We start from the raw sequence: 22,603 nt of genomic DNA, 5'->3' as shown, positions 1-22,603 counted from the left end.
ACAACAACACAACATCCTAAGGTTACAGACAACAACACAACATCCTAAGGTTACAGACAACAACACAACATCCTAAGGTTACAGACAACAACACAACATCCTAAGGTTACACTGAGGACAACAACACAACATCCTAAGGTTACAGACAACAACACAACATCTTACGGTTACCCTGAAGACAACAACACAACATCCTAAGGTTTCACTGAGGACAACAACACAACATCCTAAGGTTACACTGAGGACAACAACACAACATCCTAAGGTTACAGACAACAACACATCCTAAGGTTACAGACAACAACACAACATCCTAAGGTTACACTGAGGACAACAACACAACATCCTAAGGTTACAGACAACAACACAACATCCTAAGGTTACAGACAACAACACAACATCCTAAGGTTACACTGAGGACAACAACACAACATCCTAAGGTTTCACTGAGGACAACAACACAACATCCTAAGGTTACAGACAACAACACAACATCCTAAGGTTACAGACAACAACACAACATCCTAAGGTTACAGACAACAACACAACATCCTATGGTTACAGACAACAACACAACATCCTAAGGTTACAGACAACAACACAACATCCTAAGGTTACAGACAACAACACAACATCCTAAGGTTACAGACAACAACACAACATCCTAAGGTTACACTGAGGACAACAACACAACATCCTAAGGTTACAGACAACAACACAACATCCTAAGGTTACAGACAACAACACAACATCCTAAGGTTACACTGAGGACAACAACACAACATCCTAAGGTTTCACTGAGGACAACAACACAACATCCTAAGGTTACAGACAACAACACAACATCCTAAGGTTACAGACAACAACACAACATCCTAAGGTTACAGACAACAACACAACATCCTATGGTTACAGACAACAACACAACATCCTAAGGTTACAGACAACAACACAACATCCTAAGGTTACAGACAACAACACAACATCCTAAGGTTATAGACAACAACACAACATCCTAAGGTTACAGACAACAACACAACATCCTAAGGTTACAGACAACAACACAACATCTTACGGTTACCCTGAAGACAACAACACAACATCCTAAGGTTACAGACAACAACACAACATCCTAAGGTTACACTGAGGAGCATGCCTGACATATCACAAATACTACCCCATGATCTATCAACTGATCTCATGAAAAAAATGAAACAGACAAGAGGCTGGCTATTCTCTACTAAACACACTGCTTGTATTGTCCAATCGGAGGATTGGAATTCCAGTTGATTATCATCATTTGGGTTTTGGTGTTTTACTATTGGCATGTGGACCTTCTCGTTTAAACGGATGGAAAACATCTGGATGAAGACGTTACAGATGTTTATCTGTTTTATCGTATTTGGCTGCTCCAGGGATGTTTGTAAATGTGTTTGTAGATCTGTCCAATGGACACGCACGCACATACACTCGCACATACACATACAGTCTTGTACAGCTAAGCTTGTGGGGACACACAATTCAGTCCCATTCAAAATCCATTTTACCCTAACCCCTAAACCTAGTACTCTTACTCTTACCCTTACCTTGACCTTAACCCAAAAACCTAACCTAACCTTGACCCTAAACCTATCTCCTATGCCTAATTGTAACCCCTAAACCCTCTAGAAATAGCATTTAACCTTGTGGGGACTAACAAAATGTCCCCAGTTAGTCAAATTTCTGTTCGTTTACTATTCTTGTGGGGACTTCTGTTTTTCTGGGACTTCCGGTCCAGAATAGTTAAACATGTCCCACACATTCATCCCTCTCTTCTAATTCCAAAATACTTTCCATCTTCTCTGCCATCAATGCTACGGTGGCTGTGTATGTATTGTAGTCATGCGGGGCTCTGCATGCTTCCCAAATGACACCTTATTCACTATACGGCGCACTACTTTTGAACAGAGCCCAATAGGATCAAAGCAGTGCACTAAATAAGGAATAGGGTGCCATTTGGGACAATCTCTCTGACTCACGGTGACTGTAGCCCCAGCTATTTGCTCTGGTTCTCATAGGCAGACACACCTACAACTACAGTACACTCATCAGGAAACACACCCGTGCTTCCTACATATCCTACCATTCAACCACTGACACATTCCTTACGTTTTTTTGTTGTTGGTGTTGCAAATAAAAAATAACAATGAGCTGTTGGAGAAAATGAAAAGTAGACGCATTATAGGAACGGCATTTAGAAACGTAGAGTGTTTAGCTGTAATTTTTTAAAATATTTTTCATTAAATACAATTTGTGGCTTTGTGAGTCACTGAGCATGACAAAGTGTTAGTCAGACACAGCAGACTGTGAGAAAAGCAACACATGCAACTGGTCTTCAAAATGGACCACGCCCAAGTGGAAGTGAAGCAACCAGGTACTCAGGCACACAGGTGCAGTTTGCAGCAGACATTTGGTCGTTTTCTAAAGTACAAACCACATATTGTATCTGCTACTGGAGTTTTCTTTGTGACTTGATTATGATGATATGATTGTGTGATTTAACTAAATGTTCAACAAAGTTTAACACAATGTTAGTTGAAAGGAGAAAGTTTATAGTCATTTCATACAAAGCATGTTTCTAAATTTGCTTAACAAACTGTGTGAGCATGACATACACAACCCCATACAGAAAAGTGCCTACTTTCAAACGTCATGTATTTTCTTAAAGTGACAGACACATCTCAAACATCTCAGAGGAGATTGCATGAATCAATTTCAATTTAAGGGCTTTGTTGTCATGTGTTTACATTTCCAAAGCAAGTGAAATAGATAATAAACAAAAGTGAAATAAACAATAAAAAAATAACACTAAACATTACACTCACAAAAGTTCCAAAAGAATAAAGACGTTTCAAATGTCATATTATGTCTATATACAGTGTTGTAATGATGTGCAAATAGTTAATTTACAAAAGGGAAAATAAATAAACATAGGTTGTGTTTACAATGGTGTCTCACTCACTCTCTCTTTCTCTTTCACTCACTCTCTCCAACCTCTCTCTCTCTCTCTTCATCTGATTGTTTGCTGTTTCACCTCAGTCAATATGGGTGTGACATGGCCTGGGATATGACAGCATCGACAAGCACACGCACCTACACGGGCACGCCCGCATACACACACCTACGTGCAAGGACCCATGCTCTGCACACACAAACACAAACACACCCACACCCACACACACACAAAGACACCTACCTGCAAGTATTCACACACACACACACACACACACACACACACACACACACACACACACACACACACACACACACACCCACACACACACAAAGACACCTACCTGCAAGTATTCACAAACACACACACACACACACACACACACACACACACACACACACACACACACACACACACACACACACACACACACACACACACACACACACACACACACACACACACACACACACAGAGATGTCTTTCTTTGGTAGAATCTATGGACCTTAGCAGAACTTTTCTGGGAGCAGTTCATCAATCAATTGATCAATTGTCTCATTTATCAGTGATCTATCACACTGCTGATTGACTTTTAAGGAAAGACTGGAAAGACATCCAGTTTATTTCAGTGCGACTTGCGGGTTCAAGGCACAAACAAGGCCAATATCTGAATAGCATAAACTCTCAGATGTTAATTCTGTTGGATTGTCATATTGTTCTAACTGAGCTATTCGCTCACAGTGGGAATAGAAAGCCACCACCCCCTTTCAAAATGTTCAGCTTTTTTTTGCCTTTCGGGCCTGAAATGAAAACACATAAAAGTGATTTATTTACACAGTAACCCAAAACACCCAAGTGAAAAAAAACACAAAAAAAAAAATGAAAATGAATTATAAGATAAACAGTAAAATACACTATTTCTATAAGTGAACCCCCCCCCCCCCCCCTTAGAATTGCAATCCCAAACATGCTGAGGTATAACCAACCACCTTCCAGATCACAAATCAAGCTACTTGACTTCCATCTGTGATCAATTGGCCATGATTTCCAAGATGGCGTAGCAGTCTGTTTTGTTTGTCTTGTCCCATCCCGTTTATATATTGTTTTTCTAGTATATATTTCGTATTTATATTTTTATATTTTTAATCTCAATTTCCATCTACGGGCTGAATATACTTTCCTGCAACCCGCCTCACCCAATGTGGTACGGATCTGCTATTTTTATACTTCAGAACTGGAAGCTAACTAGCTACAAGCTAGTAGTCACCGTTAACTCGGACATCAGCCAGCCTCAACCCAGTCAATTCCTGTCAGTCTTCACAGCGCGATATCAACCCAGAGCATATCGGACTGCTTTTTCTCTACCACATCTCCGTATTCCTACCACAAGCTCTGAACCAATCACCGACCATTTCGAATCCCACCGTACCTTCTCCACTATGCAATCTGGTTTCCGAGCTGGTCATGGGTGCACCTCAGCCACGGTCAAGGTCCTAATGAATATCGTAACCGCCATCGATAAAAGACAGTGCTGTGCAGCCGTCTTCGTCGACCTGGCCAAGGCTTTCGACTCTGTCAATCACCGCATTCTTATCGGCAGAATCAATAGCCTTGGTTTCTCAAATGACTGCCTCGCCTGGTTCACCAACAACTTCTCAGATAGAGTTCAGTGTGTCAAATCGGAGGGCCTGTTGTCCGGGCTTCTGGCAGTCTCTAAGGGGGTGCCACAGGGTTCAATTCTCAGGTCGACTCTTTTCTCTGTATATATCAATGATGTCGCTCTTGCTGCTGGTGATTCTCTGATCCACCTCTACGCAGACGACACCATTCTGTATACATCTGGTCCTTCTTTTGGACACTGTGCTAACAAACCTCCAAACGAGCTTCAACGCCATACAACACTCCTTCCGTGGCCTCCAACTGCTTTTAAATGCTAGTAAAACTAAGCACATGCTCTTCAACCGATCGCTGCCCGCACCCTGCCGCCCGACTAGCATCACTACTCTGGACGGTTCTGACCTAGAATATGTGTACAACTACAAATACCTAGGTGTCTGGGTAGACTGTAAACTCTCCTCTCCAGTATTTACGCTGCAGTAGTTTATGTGTCGGGGGGGGGGGGGGGGCTAGGGTCAGTTTGTTATATCTGCAGTACTTCTCCTGTCCTATTCGGTGTCCTGTGTGAATTTAAGTGTGCTCTCTCTAATTCTCTCTTTCTCTCTTTCTCTCTCTTGGAGGACCTGAGCCCTAGGACCATGCCTCCGGCACAGCCAGAAGAGGACTGGCCACCCCACATAGCCTGGTTCCTCTCTAGGTTTCTTCCTAGGTTTTGGCCTTTCTAGGGAGTTTTTCCTAGCCACCGTGCTTCTACACCTGCATTGCTTGCTGTTTGGGGTTTTAGGCTGGGTTTCTGTACAGCACTTTGAGATATCAGCTGATGTACGAAGGGCTATATAAATAAATTTGATTTGATCCTTCCAGCCTCACATTAAGCATCTCCAATCCAAAATTATGTCTAGAATCGGATTCCTATTTCGCAACAAAGCCTCCTTCACTCATGCTGCCAAACATACCCTCGTAAAACTGACCATCCTACCGACCCTTGACTTCGGCAATGTCATTTACAAAATAGCCTCCAACACTCTACTCAGCAAACTGGATGTAGTCTATCACAGTGCCATCCGTTTTGTCACCAAAGCCCCATATACTACCCACCACTGCGACCTGTATGCTCTCGTTGGTTTGCCCTCACTACATATTCGTCGCCAAACCCACTGGCTGCAGGTCATCTATAAGTCTTTGCTCGGTAAAGCTCCGCCTTATCACAGTTCAATGGTCACCATAGCAGCACCCACTCGTAGCACGCTCTCCAGCAGGTTTATATATATATATATATGGTCATCCCCAAAGCAAACACAACACTTGCTTTGGCCACCTTTCTTTCCAATTCTCTGCTGCCAATGACTTGAACGAATTGCAAAAATCACTGAAGCTGGAGTATATCTCCCTCTTTAACTTTAAGCGTCAGCTGTCAGAGCAGCTTACCGATCGATCACTGTACCTGTACACAGCCAATCTGTAAATAGCACTACCCAACTACCTCATCCCCATATTATTACTTACCCTCTTGCTCTTTTGCACCAGAGTATCTCCACTTGCACATCATCATCTGCACATCTATCACTCTGTATTAATGCTAAATTGTAATTATTTTCACCTCTATGGCCTATTTATTGCCTACCTCCCCACTCTTCTACATTTGCACACGCTGTACATAGATTTTTCTTTTTTTTTCCTATTGTGTTATTGACTGTACATTTGTTTATGTGTAACTCTGTGTTGTTGTTTTTGTCGCAGTGCTTTGCTTTATCTTGGCCAGGTCGCAGTTGTAAATGAGAACATGTTCTCAACTGGCCTACCTGGTGAAAAAAAACAAACAAACAAAAAAACAATTGTAATGACTTTGATTAGTTCAGAACAAAACAGCTGTTCATAGCGGACTCCACTGCTCAAGAAAAAAAACTCTCCTTTGACCTTTGCCAAAATAAGCACATTGTAGATTCTGAGGCCAAGTGGCAAAAAGTGCTGTGGTCAGATGAGACCAAAATATAACTATTTCTGGTGAAAACCCAATACATCTTTCCACCCAAAGAACACCACATCTACAGTACAGAACACCATGCCTACAGTAGAGAACACCACACCTACAGTAGAGAACACCACGCCTACAGTAGAGAACACCAAGCCTACAGTAAAGAACAGTAAAGAACACCACACCTACAGTAGAGAACACCACACCTACAGTAGAGAACACCACACCTACAGTAGAGAACACCACACCTTTTGTCAGATGAGACCAAAATATAACTCGGTATTTCTGGTGAAAACCCAATACATCTTTCCACCCAAAGAACACCACATCTACAGTAAAGAACACCACACGTACAGTACAGAACACCATGCCTACAGTAGAGAACACCAAGCCTACAGTAAAGAACAGTAAAGAACACCAAGCCTACAGTAAAAACACCACACCTACAGTAAAGAACAGTAAAGAACACCACACCTACAGTAAAGAACACCACACCTACAGTAAAGAACACCACACCTACAGTAAAGAACACCACACCTACAGTAGAGAACACCACACCTACCGTAAAGAACACCACACCTACAGTAAAGAACAGTAAAGAACACCACACCTACAGTAAAGAACACCACACCTACAGTAAAGAACACCATGTCTACAGTAAAGAACACCACACCTACAGTAAAGAACACCACACCTACAGTAAAGAACACCACACCTACAGTAAAGAACACCACACCTACAGTAAAGAACACCAGGCCTACAGTAAAGAACACCATGCTTACAGTAAAGAACACCACATCTACAGTAAAGAACACCACACCTACAGTAAAGAACACCACACCTACAGTAAAGAACACCACACCTACAGTAAAGAACACCAGGCCTACAGTAAAGAACAGTAAAGAACACCAAGCCTACAGTAAAGAACAGTAAAGAACACCAAGCCTACAGTAAAGAACACCACACCTACAGTAAAGAACACCACACCTACAGTAAAGAACACCAAGCCTACAGTAAAGAACACCACACCTACAGTAGAGAACACCACACCTACAGTAGAGAACAGTAAAGAACACCAAGCCTACAGTAAAGAACAGTAAAGAACACCAAGCCTACAGTAAAGAACACCACGCCTACAGTAAAGAACACCACGCCTACAGTAAAGAACACCACACCTACAGTAAAGAACACCAAGCCTACAGTAAAGAACACCACACCTACAGTAAAGAACAGTAGAGAACACCACACCTACAGTAAAGAACACCAAGCCTACAGTAAAGAACACCACACCTACAGTAGAGAACACCACACCTACAGTAGAGAACACCAAGCCTACAGTTAAGAACAGTAAAGAACACCACACCTACAGTAGAGAACACCACACCTACAGTAGAGAACACCACACCTACAGTAAAGAACACCACACCTACAGTAGAGAACACCACACCTACAGTAGAGAACACCACACCTACAGTAAAGAACACCATGCTTACAGTAAAGAACACCACATCTACAGTAAAGAACACCATGCTTACAGTAAAGAACACCACACCTACAGTAAAGAACACCACACCTACAGTAAAGAACACCACACCTACAGTAAAGAACACCACACCTACAGTAGAGAACACCAAGCCTACAGTAAAGAACAGTAAAGAACACCACACCTACAGTAGAGAACACCACACCTACAGTAAAGAACACCACACCTACAGTAAAGAACACCACACCTACAGTAGAGAACACCACGCCTACAGTAGAGAACACCACGCCTACAGTAAAGAACACCACACCTACAGTAGAGAACACAACGCCTACAGTAGAGAACACCACGCCTACAGTAGAGAACACCACGCCTACAGTAGAGAACACCACGCCTACAGTAAAGAACACCACGCCGACAGTAGACAACACCAACGCGACCCTGCTGACGTGAGTAACTACAGGCCCATTAGTATAATACCTGTGGTGTCAAAGGTTGTTGAAAAGTGTGTAGCAGAACAACTGATTGCCCACCTCAACAACAGCCCCTTCACATTACATTCCATGCAGTTTGGCTTCAGAGCGAAACACTCCACAGAAACGGTCAACTGCTTTCTTCTGGAAAATGCGAAGTCCAAGCTGGACAAAGGGGGCGTTGTTGGGACTGTGTCTCTGGACCTAAGGAAGGCTTTTGATACTGTTAACCAAGAGATTCTCATCACAAAATTGTCCAAGTTCAACTTTTCCTGTGATGCCTTGAGATGGATGAAATCATACCTGAAAGGCAGAACTCAGTGTGTCAGAGTGAGCAGTGAGCTGTCGCCCACTCTTAGCTATGATGTGGGCGTCACTCTTAGCTATGATGTGGGCGTGCCCCAAGGGTCAATACTGGGGCCCCTCCTGTTCAGCCTGTACATTAATGATCTGCCTTCTGTCTGTACTGGGTCTGAAGTTCAAATGTATGCAGATGATACAGTGATATATGTGCATGCAAAGAGCAAACAACAAGCTGCACAAGAACGCACTACTGTAATGGTTCAGGTTACAAAGTGACTCAGTGACTCATGTTTGCATCTCAATGTGAAAAAAACAGTTTGCATGTTCTTCACAAAGAGGGCAACAGATGCTACTGAGCCAGATGTCTTTGTGTCAGGGGAGAAGCTGCAGGTGGTATCTGATTTTAAGTACCTTGGCATCATACTTGATTCCAACCTCTCTTTTAAAAAGCATGTGAAAAAGGTAATTCAAATAACCAAATTCAACCTAGCTAATTTCCGATTTATACGAAATTGTTTGACTACAGAGGTAACAAAACTGTACTTCAAATCTATGATACTCCCCCACTTAACATACTGCTTGACTAGTTGGGCCCAAGCTTGCTGTACATTAAGACCTATTCAGTCTGTCTACAAACAGCCTCTCAAAGTGCTTGATAGGAAGCCCAATAGCCATCATCACTGTTACATCCTCAGAAAGCATGAGCTCCTGAGTTGGGAAAATCTTGTGCATTACACAGATGCATGTCTTGTATTCAAGATTCTAAATGGCCTGGCTCCCCCTCCATTCAGTATTTTTGTTAAACAGAAAACCCAAACCTATGGCAGCAGATCCACAAGGTCTGCCATGAGAGGTGACTGTATAGTTCCCTTAAAGAAAAGCACCTTTAGTAAATCTGTTTTCTCTGTGAGAGCTTCCCATGTCTGGAATACACTGCGATCAGACACACATAACTGCACCACATATCACACTTTCACAAAATGCTTGAAGACATGGCTAAAGGTCAATCAGATGTGTGAACAAGGTCCCTAGCTGTGTGTTGCCGCTTTCCATGACTGTTGTCTGTAACTTGTGAGGTGTGGAAACACTTTGTTGCTTTTATGAATTTTGTCTTGCTGCTTTTTGTTCTATGTTGCTCTGTCTGTATGCTACGTCTTGCTTGTCCTATGTTGCTCTGTCTGTATGCTACGTCTTGCTTGTCCTATGTTGCTCTGTCTGTATGCCATGTCTTGCTTGTCCTATGTTGCTCTGTCTGTATGCCATGTCTTGCTTGTCCTATGTTGCTATTGTCTATATTGTAATTGTTTTTAATAACCTGCCCAGGGACTGCTGCTGAAAATTAGCCGGCTGGCTAAAACCGGCACTTTTACTGAAACGTTGATTAATGTCCCTGTAAAAATAAAATTAACTCAAACTCAAGAATGGGCAAATATTGCATAGTCTAGGAGTGCAAAGTTAGTAGAGACGTATTCGAAGAGACTCATTGAAGCAAAAAGGGGGTTCCACCAAGTATTAGCTCAGGGGGGTGTCCACTTTTCCAAATAGGGTATTTAATTTTTACCCCTTTTTCTCCCCAATTGTTTTTAGTAGCTACTATCTTGTCTCATCGCTACAACTCCCCTACGGGCTCAGGAGAGACAAAGGTTGAAAGTCATGCATCCTCCAAAACACAACCCAACCAAGCCGCACTGCTTCTTAACACAGCGCTCATCCAACCCAGAAGCACCAATGTGTGGAGGAAACACCGTGCGACCTTGGTTAGCGTGCACTGCGCCCGGCCCACTACAGGAGTCGCTGGTGCGCGATGAGACAAGGATATCCCTACCAGCCAAACCCTCCCAAACCTGGACAATGCCAGGCCAGTTGTGCGTCGCGAACCCAGAGTCTCTGGTGGCACAGCTGGTGCTGCAGTACAGCACCCTTAACCACTGCGCCACCCGGGAGTCCTTACTGTTTTACTTTTAATTAATTTTCTGTTTTTTTTTCTCTTCTCACTTGGATATTGTGGGTTACTGTGTGTAAGTAAAGCTGGAAGAAGTCCAATTTCATGTGTTTTCATTTCCGGTTGTGTAAGGTAACATAAGACGAACATTTTGAAAGGGGACTTTCTATACTCACTGGACATATTCTGCCTCACGTGAAAAACAAAATATAACCTTTTTTGATAGAACAACCTTCTCACCGTGTCTACTTCTCCTGTGTATTCAGGTCAGGACAATAACTGCTGAAAGAGTAGCCTACCTGGAACCAAGTTAGACAACGCCCTGCATGTCTATGTCCCAAATGCCACCCTAATGCCTATGTATTTGGGCCTCTGGTCAAAAGTTGTGCACTATATAGGGAATAGGGTGCCATTTGAGAAGTTTTCCCCTATTTAACTTAATTGCTGTTAACAAAGATGACGATGTATAATGCTTTGTCTTGTTGCCGTGAGACTAGCACTGAAAATGAGCAAGCGGTGCGGGCGACCACAATGAGAGTGAAATTATACAGTGTAGCATTTGCTCTGGTATGAATAACAGTATTGGGTGACACAGCTGGAATGCAGAGTCAGGTTCGAGTGCCTTGCCCAAGGACAGATTTTTCACCTACTGTATGTCAGCTGAGGTACTCAAACCAGCGACCTACCGGTTACTGGCCCCAACACGCTAACCGCTAGGCCAACTGCAACCCTATGGTTCTAAGTGGCACCCTGTTCCCTTTATAGGGCACTGCTCTTGACCAGGACTGGTGCAGTATATGGGTCTCAATCTGGGTCACTTATGACACATAATAACAAAGACATCTTGACATCCAACTTTCTAAAACATTCAAGAGATCAATACAAAACTTGAAACAACTCCTTTGTTATATCATCAGGGTTGGATAGGCTATGTAATCCGTTACAGTTACTAGTTACCTGTCCAAAACTGTATATCAATAACGTTTTATGGCCAGCTGTGTCAACTTTAACATTGATTTGTCCTGCAATAGATGTCATTCAATTGGTAACATTGATGTTTTGTCTTGTTCCTGAGTGGTGCAGTGGTTAAAGGCTACAGTTTGTCGGTGCTTGAGGCATCATTACAGACCCTGGTTCGAATCCTGGCTGTGTGACAACCAGAACTTATTGTGAGTCCCGTAGGGCGGTGCACAGTTACCTGTGTTTTGGCTGGTGTACGATGTCATTGTAAATAAAATAAAATAGTTCTTAACTGACTTACCTGGTTAAATTATAATGCCTCTTAAGGGTAACGGGATGTAATCAGTTTGTGAAATCCGAAAGTTTTGTTATTGATTACAATTTTGGACAGGTAACTAGTAACGGTTTACATTTAGAAAGTCACCTACCCAGCCCTGATCATAACAAAGGGTTGTTTGAAGTTTTGAATGGATCTCTTGAATCTGAGAGCGCAAAGTTGGACAATCATTCAAAGCAATGCAAATGTCCCTGCTGACTTTCAACCAAAGCTCCCAACACAAAATGAGAACGTTTCAACTGTATGTGTTGTTAATAAATAGGTTAGGACTATATTGTTTGACTTTAGTGGGGAGGCAGGTAGCCTAGTGGTTAGAGTGTTGGACTAGTAACCGGAAAGTTGCAAGATGAGATCCCCTGAGCTGACAAGGTAAAAATCTGTCATTCCACCCCTGAACAAGGCAGTTAAACCACTGTTCCTAGGCCGTCATTGAAAATATGAATGTATACTTAACTGACTTGCCAAGTTAAATAAAGTTTTTTTTTTTAAATGCAATTTTCCTATTGCTTCAAACAAAAACTACTTAAAAAGTTTATACAGAAACAAGAGAGATTGTTTCTCCGAAAGAAAAAGAGACAAGAGTTATGATAAAAAGTTATATTTGAATGATAAAAAGTTATATTTGAATGATAAAAAGTTATATTTGAAACACATGAGTTTATCTGCTCTCTAGAACTCTGTTACAAATGTATTATGTTGGAGAACTGGACCATGAAGGACTGCCCCTTTAACCACATATTCTGGTTGTAGAAAAGTTTTCTATTTCGTGTCATTGGAGCAGTGTATGACTGTTGCATTGGGCAACCTGGTCTCATAGACTAGACGTAACATAATACACCAAAATCCGGCGATTCAAATTAGTAGGATATGTTACATTTTGTATGGTTACATAAGACAGAAGGTTACTTATGGGTGGGCGTAAAACGTGAATGTCTAACAACTGAAATGTTGCGTAATCAAATCTCATCAAAACAACTTCAGCGTTTTCGCTAACTAGCAACTTTGCAACAACCTACTAGTTTTTAGATACTGTTCTACTTCTTAGCGTGTTAGCTAACCCTTCCCCTAAACTTAACCCTTTAATCTAACTCATAACCCCAACCTTAACTCTAACTTTAACCCTAACCTTAACCCTGACTTTAACCCTAACCTTAACCCTAACTTTAACCCTAATATTAACCCCTAACCCTTAACCCCTAACCCTAACCTAGCTAACATTAGCAACAAAACATTTGAATTTGTAACACATCATAGGTATTCAAAATTTGTAACATATTGTACGAATTGCAATTCGTAACATATTATACAAATTGTATTTCATAACATCTCATACAAAATGGATGATGGACAGCCACAAATGAAATACATACCATACCAAAGTAACATTACATACTATACTGGACAAAAATATAAATAAAACATGTAAAGTGTTGGTCCCATGTTTCACGAGCTGAAATAAAATATCCCAAGAATGTTCCATATGAGCAAAAAGCTTATTTTTCTAAAATGTTGATCAACAAATTTGTTTCCATCCTTGTTAGTGAGCCTTTCTCCTTTGCCAAGATAATCCATCCACCTGACAGGTGTGGCATATCAAGAAGCTGATTAAACAGCATTATCATTACACAGGTGCACCTTGTGCTTGGACAATAAAAGGCCACTCTAAAATCTGCAGTTTTGTCACACACCACAATGCAACAGATATCAAACGTGTTGAGGGAGTGTGCAGTTGGCATGCTGACTGCAGGACTGTCCACCAAAGCTGTTGCCAGATCATTTATTGTTAATTTCTCTACCATAAGCCACCTCCAACATAGTTTTAGAGAATTTGGCAGTACGTACAACTGGCCTCAAAACCGTAGACCAAGTGTAACCATGCCAGCCCAGGACCTCCACATCCAGCTTCTTCACCTGCAGGATCGTCTGAGACCAGTCACCAGGACAGCTGAGGAAACTGAGGAATATTAATGTCTGTAATAAAGCCCTTTTGTGGGGAAAAACAAATTCTTATTGGCTGGGCCTTGCTCCCCAGTAGGTGAGCCTGGCTCCCAAGTGGGTGGGCCTATGTTCTCCCAGGCCCACCCATGGCTACACCCCTGCCCAGTTCTGAAATCCATAGAATAGGGCCTAATTAATTAATGTAAATGTACTTATTTCCTTAAATTAACTGTAACTCAGTAAGGTATTTGAAATTGTTGCATGTTGCCTTTATATTTTTGTTCAGCATAATTAGTCTCCCGGAATGTATTTACTATATTATGTCTACCCCTGATTCCAGGTTGCATTGGATGGGCAGAGCCAGAAAAGGAGACTACGGCCACTCCCTTCTACACCTCCCTCCCTATATCCCTCCTTCCCGCCCTCTATCCACGACCAGTAGCCCTACCCGTTCGCATGTCCAACCATTCTGCATCGCCCGGAGTAACAGCCACGCAGACTAGAAAAAAGGTAAAACGCACTTTCTAAGGGGAGAGAGTGAGAAGGGAGGGGAGAGAGAAAAACGCCCTGGACACGGAGGGAGACTCGGGTTGATAAAGCAAGAAAAGTTTTTTTTTATGAGAGAAATAAGGTTTGATTGGGAAGAAGAATACGTGCTTTTATCGACTGCTGGGACCGTAGGAGGAGAAGAGAACACTGCCGAAGATGCTCAAGCTGCTGTGTTAAAGTTGTTGCAACTCAGACTGCTCATAGGTAAAACAACCATTTCTGTCATCACAATTCTTATTTGGGTTATTTTAAAAGTGTATTATGGGGATGGTATCCTATCTGGTAAACTCACAAAGTTTGTAAGGCATTTGTTAAATGACGTGGCAATCGTGTTGTTTGAGGTTCGTTTTACATTACGGTTTTTGAAAATAAGAATAACGGTCTTTCACCCACTAAGTGAGAGGAAGGGTGGTGGTCCGCGGTGTTACTTTGTTTTCTCGTTTAAAGTTCTGTAATGTAGAACACGAGACGAAGTGGGTGTGTGTCACCACCCACATTAACGGAGACTTTGGTCGTACTTCTTATTTCACTCTCTTTTACTGCGCACAAAATAAAGGCTGACTGGGGTATATGGAGCGACGCCAGTCACATAAAGGAGGGGTTATGTTCCTTTGTGCTTAATGCTTATCTATCCAATTTTAAAGTACCCCCCCCCCCCCCCCCCCAATGATGATGTGTAGCCTCGTCCAGTTGTAACTTCATATCAGCAACGTGGATATTGATCATTCTAACATCGCCCTGCACGCAAAGAAAACTCCCAAGTAAAAAAATGTTGATGAAAAAACTGTCAAGCTAAGTAATGTTATTTTTTTCCTCCCCTATTTGATTCTAATCTACCAAGTCGAGTGTTTGTGTTTGTGTGAGTATGAGTAAGAGTAATTGTTTGTTAAGAAATGGCTATCAGTACAGCCAGTTCACAAAAAAAGCCTTTTAAGATAGGCTACAGGCTTTGGGTGTGGGTTCTACTTTGTTACTATTACCCTCTTACTCCCTCACTCCCTCCCTCTCTTACTCCCTGTTTCAGGGAGGCACACCCACGGGAGAGAGAAAATAATGACACACACTCTGCAATCTTAGAACACCATCTTCTAACCCATCTTCACCAAAAAAACAACGCTTTTCAGAGTATAATATAGTAACGGTTTTAATATAGTGTATAAGTATACAGTGTGTGTGATAAATCAAACTGTACTTTCCAATTTAGCTAAAACTTTTAAAAAAAAAACCTGTTTTCATCTGTTTTACGTGTGTGTTTTAACGTGTTCACATGAATGGAGTTTTAGCGACTTTCTCCTCACTTGCAGTTTTAACTCGATTCGTTTTATCCTGAGATTCTAGCCAGGGTGGAGAGAGAGAGAGAGAGGGAGAGAGGGAGAGAGAGAGGGAGAGAGAGAGAGAGAGAGAGAGAGAGAGAGAGAGAGAGAGAGAGAGGGAGAGAGAGAGGGAGAGGGAGAGGGAGAGAGAGAGAGAGAGAGAGAGAGAGAGAGAGGGAGAGAGGGGGGTGGGGTATGGTAATGGGATGTAGTGGTTTGGAAATACTTACTAATTGAAACCAGGCTTGAGGAAATGAGGGGAACAATAATCAAGACTCTTGCATCTCAGAGTGAAATAGGTGTTTTATTCGAGCTCAGAACATTAAGTAACAAAGATAAAGAATGTATTTGAATACCAGAAACAGCTACGTTGTTATAACTTCAGGCGTGTATTTAACCTTGAAGATTTACAATAAAACCAAACAGCAAACCTTTTGTGTGTTTCTCCATCCCAATAGACATAGATAGAGTTATAGACGGAGAGACTTAGATCCCTCAGACATTATGCGTTGTATAGTTGGGTGGAAAATTCAAATGTTTTAATCGCTCCCTTCCCCATTTCTGCCACACCCTGGCCCGACGTTCTTCAGTAGACTAGCAGGGAAAGGAAAGTCTCTCTCCCAGAGAACACTAGCCACAGGCTGACACCAGAGCCAGCGAGCTCACAGAAAATGTCTTAAAACTGTAAAAGTGTAATGGTTCTACCCAGTCGTTCCTGTCGGAAGTGATGGATAATGACAGCGGCTATGAGCAAAAGGGTTGTACGGCCAGTCGAGTCGTGCTTAAAGGTCCAATACAGACTCTTAGAAATGTTCATCTCAATATCAAATCATTTCTGGGTAAATATTAAGTACCTTACAGTGATTGTTTCAAATTAAAATGATCAAAAATAAACAAAAATAGCTTCTTAGCAGAGAGCAATTTCTCAAGCAAGAATTTTAGCTAGGACTGTCTGGGAGTGGTCTGAGTGGGGAGGGGAAAACTTAAAACTAGTTGTTATTGGCTGAGAGGTTTGTAACTCTCATTCTTATTGGTCTATAAACTAATTCACCACCCGGTGATGTCACCAGACAGACAGGGAAAACTCCATCCCACCAAAACAGGCTGAAATTTCAGGCTATATTTTCAAACATTTCTTACACATCTCTTACACTAAAAGGGCATTATCATAACTTTCACAATTTCCCAGTATTATTCCAACCTCAGTGTGACACTATATAAAACACAGGAAATCACATTTTTTGACTGTACTGGACCTTTAAATGTTCACTTTTTTAAAAATTGTGATGTTATGTAAAAGTATAGCCTATGTCTGCATGCTCAGTGTTTTGAACAGTTCATTTGACATGGTAGTACTTGTTGAAAACAGAGAATATAGTAAGTGTCAAATTTTAACTGGAACAAAGTAAACGATAAGTTACTACACAGCCAACTTCAGATTCAGAACCGTTCTTGACAACCCCCTGACAAACCCAGACCTGGTTTTGTTATTGATGAACTTAATCTGTCAATTCAGTGGACATGGAATTCATTGAACACTCATCTTTGTACTCCACCAAACCTGCCGCCATACCGTTCCCCCTGCTAACTGTTGATAGCAGAGGAGAGGAGTGGCATTCTCACTGTGCCAGTGTGAAACGGAAAGAGCCCAGACTCTCGCACACTTCCTTTTGTAATTTCCTCCTCACGGTCCCATTCAGGGGCGTTTAGGACCTTCCCCTTTAGAGAGAGGGAGAGCGTACGGGAGAGAGTACGGGAGAGAGAGGGAGAGAGAGAGATTTCATAACTGGTGCACTAAAGCAGCAACAGTTGTCCATCCGTCAGAAGTAGGACAATAGTACGTTATCGATCCCGACTTGTGAAATTGTTGGCTGGAGCTCCACTAGTGTGGTGGGTTCTCCTCCCCCTCTGTGTAACTGTAAGCAAATCTCAACAAATATCTCTTGACTCATGGACTTATTTTGCCATAATGAAATGTAGCAATTTTCATGATAATAATTATTGCAAAATACCTCTTTCAGAGAGAGCCACTCCCTACACCCTCCTTCCTACTATTCTGTCTATGCATTTAGAGACACACTTTCCCTGCCTGTAAAAAAAAATAAATAAATCTGGCAGTGTTTTTTTAGAGCACAATTCATACAGGCCTATTTTTGTATTTTTCTTAAATTCTTGCCGCGATATTTATATCTCTCGTGGACACGGCGGCACGTTTATGAGTGGAAGTACATGTGTAGAGTAGATGTGGGTGGACGTCTATTTAAAAAAAAAACATCTATTGAATATACACCATCACTAAGAAATGCATTGCTCATTTGTTTTAGGAAACATTAAAATACTAACATAATGTATTTTCAGAATAGTAGAATGGGAAAATGTTTGAGTTGTATTATGTTACTGGTCTGTGCAGTCTATACGCTACAGTACATGGCCATGCACATGAAATCAATAGTTATTATGTTACTGGTCTGTGCAGTCTATACGCTACAGTACATGGCCATGCACATGAAATCAATAGTTATTATGTTACTGGTCTGTGCATTCTATACGCTACAGTACATGGCCATGCACATGAAATCAATAGTTATTATGTTACTGGTCTGTGCAGTCTATACGCTACAGTACATGGCCATGCACATGAAATCAATAGTTATTATGTTACTGGTCTGTGCATTCTATACGCTACAGTACATGGCCATGCACATGAAATCAATAGTTATTATGTTACTGGTCTGTGCATTCTATACGCTACAGTACATGGCCATGCACATGAAATCAATAGTTATTATGTTACTGGTCTGTGCAGTCTATACGCTACAGTACATGGCCATGCACATTAAATCAATAGTTATTATGTTCATTAAACAGACACGACACACTTAGGCCTCCCTAATCACAGTCAACACACTTATATTTTATAGCAGGCTATGAATATAATGAAATATAACAGAATAAAATATAAAAAATAATATTTTTTCCCCCCCAACACTACTTGCGTCGTCACGGCAACGTGTGGAACCGCTGTCATAGTGGGGGAAAAAAGGTGATATTTTGAAACAGAGCCCAGGACAAGCCCATGCTTTTTTCTTCATCCATGTTTTCATCTCTTTCCTACCCTCACTCCACTTTGTTAGGGAGCAGACATATGGTTTTACATTGACAGTATCTTCATCATGATACTGATAGAAAATAATAGCAATCTATATTTACAAGAGTCTCGTGTTCATATTTCAGTTCCTCAGCGGGCTTTTTTTGAGTTGTATTTACGTGATCAAGCAAAATAATAGATCTACATTTGGTTTAGGCTACATTATAAACTGGGTGGTTCGAGCCCTGAATGCTGATTGGCTGACAGCCATGGTATATCAGACCGTATACCACTTGTATGTCAAAACAGTTATTTTTGCTGCTCTAATTACGTTGGTAACCAGTTTTTTAATAGCAATAAGGCAATGCTGGGGTTCCTGATATATGGCCAATATACCACGGCTAAGGGCTGTGTCCAGGCACTCTGTGTTTGCTTGTGCCTAAGAACAGCCCTCAGCTGTGGTATATTGGCCACATACCACACCCCCTCGTGGCTTATTGCTTAATTATAACATGCTAAATGTTTCTGATTAGTGATAGATGAGAAAATGAATTGATGAGCTAAACCACCTCCACTTATTAGCCCAGTCAGAGAATTAACCAACTATACAGATGGAGATTCAGTGAAACAAAATCACATTGATTGATTAAAACAAGTCACAGTCTTTTGGTCGGGAGACGGGCCTAGGCTACTAAGTGGCTGCGAGTGAAGAGTAAACTAATCCACTTGTTAAAGCTACACAACATTGCTGGCAAAATGTTCTGATCAGTGATAATGAACGAGCCAACTAGACAAGAGGATCTTGAGCAGCACTCACCTCAACTAAGCTAACGTTTCTAATTCTAGCATAAACACTATCCAAACAAAGATTTAGTTTAAAAAATGCAATGCAGCTGAAAAAGTAGAACATACTAACAATTTGATGCCTTCAATTTCATTAGCATACTTTATTCCAATATGTTCATCGTTCAGTGATTTTTATTTCCACAGCAGTTCTTTATGGATCCATCCAGTTATAATTAAGATTATATATATACATTTTTTCATGGGTGAAGTGACATGCGTTGCAAAGTTTAGAACTGCCAGGATGATAGTAGTAACGGGCGCTGCCTAGCAACCATCAAGAACTTAAGAGCGTAGTGAGTGCCAAAGCCACCTCAGCATTATGGCTACATTTAATACTAAGGCAAAACTCTGCCCATAACTTTTGGACTATAGGATTCCCAGATGGCGTGTATTATTGAGTCATTGTTAGTTTTACACTTAAGGCATGACTCTGCCATTGTGCTGTAGAATTTGTGAATTTTTGTCTCTTGTGTAATAAATTATATACATGAGTTTATAATGAATTATGTGTACATTTTTGTTAACTCTTAGTTATGTTCCAACATTCCCTCTATCTTGTGCCAATATCAGTTATTTTTAAGTCTTGTTTTCAATAGTTGTTTATATTTTTTCAAAGAGATTGTCAGTTGGATAGGCTCTCTGCAAGGTTTTGTATAGCTTATCTATCATATGAACATCCTTTTTCAGATTCAAATATGTTTCCTCAAGATCGAAATGTCTTGATATGAAACTTTCAAGTTGCATGTATTTGAAGATATCTACATTGGTCCAAAATTGCTTTTTAATTCTGTCATGGAAATAATTTCCTATTACCAAGTCATTTATGATTTCTATGCCTTTACATTTTTATTTTTATTTTACCAGGTAAGTTGACTGAGAACACATTTTCATTTACAGCAACGACCTGGGGAATAGTTACAGGGGAGAGGAGGGGGGAGGAGTGGGGGGGGATGAATGAGCCACTTGGAAGGCTTTAGTTTACCATGTGGAATAGTTTATGGATGATCAGTTGATGTTCAGATGTGTCTGTTACTTGAACACTGTGAAGCATTTATTTGGGCTGCAATCTGAGGTGCAGGTAACGCTAATGAACTTACCCTCTGGGTCTTCTTTTCCTGTGGAGGGCCTCATGAGTGCCAGTTTCATCATAGCGCTTGATGGTTTTTGCGACTGCACTTGAATAAACTTGAAAAGTTCTTGACATTTTCCGCATTGACTGACCTTCATGTCTTAAAGTAATGATGGACTGTTGTTTCTCTTTGCTTATTTGAGCTGTTCTTGCCATAATATGGACTTGGTCTTTTATCAAATAGGGCTATATTCTCTATACCACCCCTACCCTGTCAGAACACAACTGATTGCCTCAAATGCATTAAGAAGGAAAGAAATTCCACAAATTAACTTTTCATAAGGCACACCTGTTAATTGAAATGCATTCCTTGTGACTACCGCATGAAGCTGGTTGAGAGAATGCCAAGAGTGTACAAAGATGTCATCAAGACAAAGGCTACTTTGCTTCTACTTTGAAGAATCTGAAATATAAAATATATTTGATTTGTTTACTTTGAAGAATCTGAAATATAAAATATATTTTGATTTGTGTAACACTTTTTTTGGTTACTACATGATTCCATATGTGTTATTTCATAGTTTTGATGTCTTCACTATTATTCTACAACGTAGAAAATAGTGAATATAAAGAAAAATCCTTGAATGAGTAGGAGTGTCCACATATTTTGACTGGTACTGTATGTCAATTAAGGTTACTTTAAATTACATACCCAAATCTAACTGCCTGTAGCTCTCAGGCCCTGAAGCAAGGATAAGCATATTCTTGGTAACATTTGAAAGGAAAAACGTTGACTGGTACTGGAAATGTTGTAAGTAAAAGCCCTGGGTGGGAAGTTGATACAAATCCAAATCAGGAAGGTTAAAATCACCCCCTGACTTAAGAAGATAAAAGCTTTCCTCTTTATTCTGTAAGTTTTATTTGACAACTTAAAGTCTGTTATGACCGAGTATAGTTATTTAAAGAATGTCTTCGGTAGGTTAATTGGTATTACCGAGAATAAATCTAAAAACTTTGGGAGCCATGACGACGCCATTCTGAAGATTCTACCTGTAAGATATATGGGAGGTTTGTTCCATTTCGTCAGATCTGCTTTCATATTGTTGAATAATGGGATAAAGTTATCCTTATATATTTGTTGTTTGTTGTCACTTATTAACCGTCTAAGTATTTCATATTTTTTCTGGTCCACTTAAAGGATTGCTGTAGATCATGTGTTATTCCTAATTTTTTTTTCTGATAATAGTTTTTAGCAAGGGAGGCATTGAGTTTTCATTATTGGTCTGGTATATCAGGATATCATGAGCAAATAAGTTTAGTTTATATTCATGTTTAACAATACTGATGCCTGTTACGTTTGGGTCTTGTCTAATTCCTTCTGCAAGCGGTTTAATTGCAAGTGCAAACAGGAGGGGGGAGAGGGGACATCCCTGGCATGTGCCCCTTTCTAAAGCAATTGAATCAGATAATGTTTTATTTGTGTATATCTTTGATTTAGGACATTTTATATATATTTTTTTATTAAATGTATTATTTCAGCTGCAAAGTTGGTTTGAAAGGTGTGTAATTGTCACTCAGTACAAATGGTGCCTTAATTTAGTATGTGTTAACGGACACCTATCCTAGGTGATAGTGGTTTCACTATCACAAAGATAACAACTAAGAAACACAGAAAAACTTGACAGTATTCACGCTGTAACCTTACACAACCTTGCATA

At 40.8% G+C, this 22,603-nt stretch overlaps 1 protein-coding gene across 18 annotated transcripts in view; it reads left to right on the top strand.

The window, feature by feature from the left end:
• Positions 1-14,445: 14,445 nt before the first annotated feature.
• The window catches only part of LOC139366579 (neuroblast differentiation-associated protein AHNAK-like), a 42,365-nt gene continuing 34,207 nt past the window's right edge, over positions 14,446-22,603 (top strand). For 17 of the 18 annotated variants that reach the window (XM_071104242.1, XM_071104241.1, XM_071104237.1 and 14 more), the window contains exon 1: positions 14,446-14,773. The gene's annotated coding sequence lies outside the window, so the exon portion shown is untranslated. The remainder of the gene's footprint in view (positions 14,774-22,603) is intronic. The other variant, XM_071104234.1, reaches the window with a different exon arrangement.

Source organism: Oncorhynchus clarkii, chromosome 14 (genome assembly GCF_045791955.1).
Source record: "Oncorhynchus clarkii lewisi isolate Uvic-CL-2024 chromosome 14, UVic_Ocla_1.0, whole genome shotgun sequence".
NCBI classification, from domain to species: Eukaryota; Metazoa; Chordata; class Actinopteri; order Salmoniformes; family Salmonidae; genus Oncorhynchus; species Oncorhynchus clarkii.
This window is presented reverse-complemented; position numbering and strand designations above follow the sequence as displayed.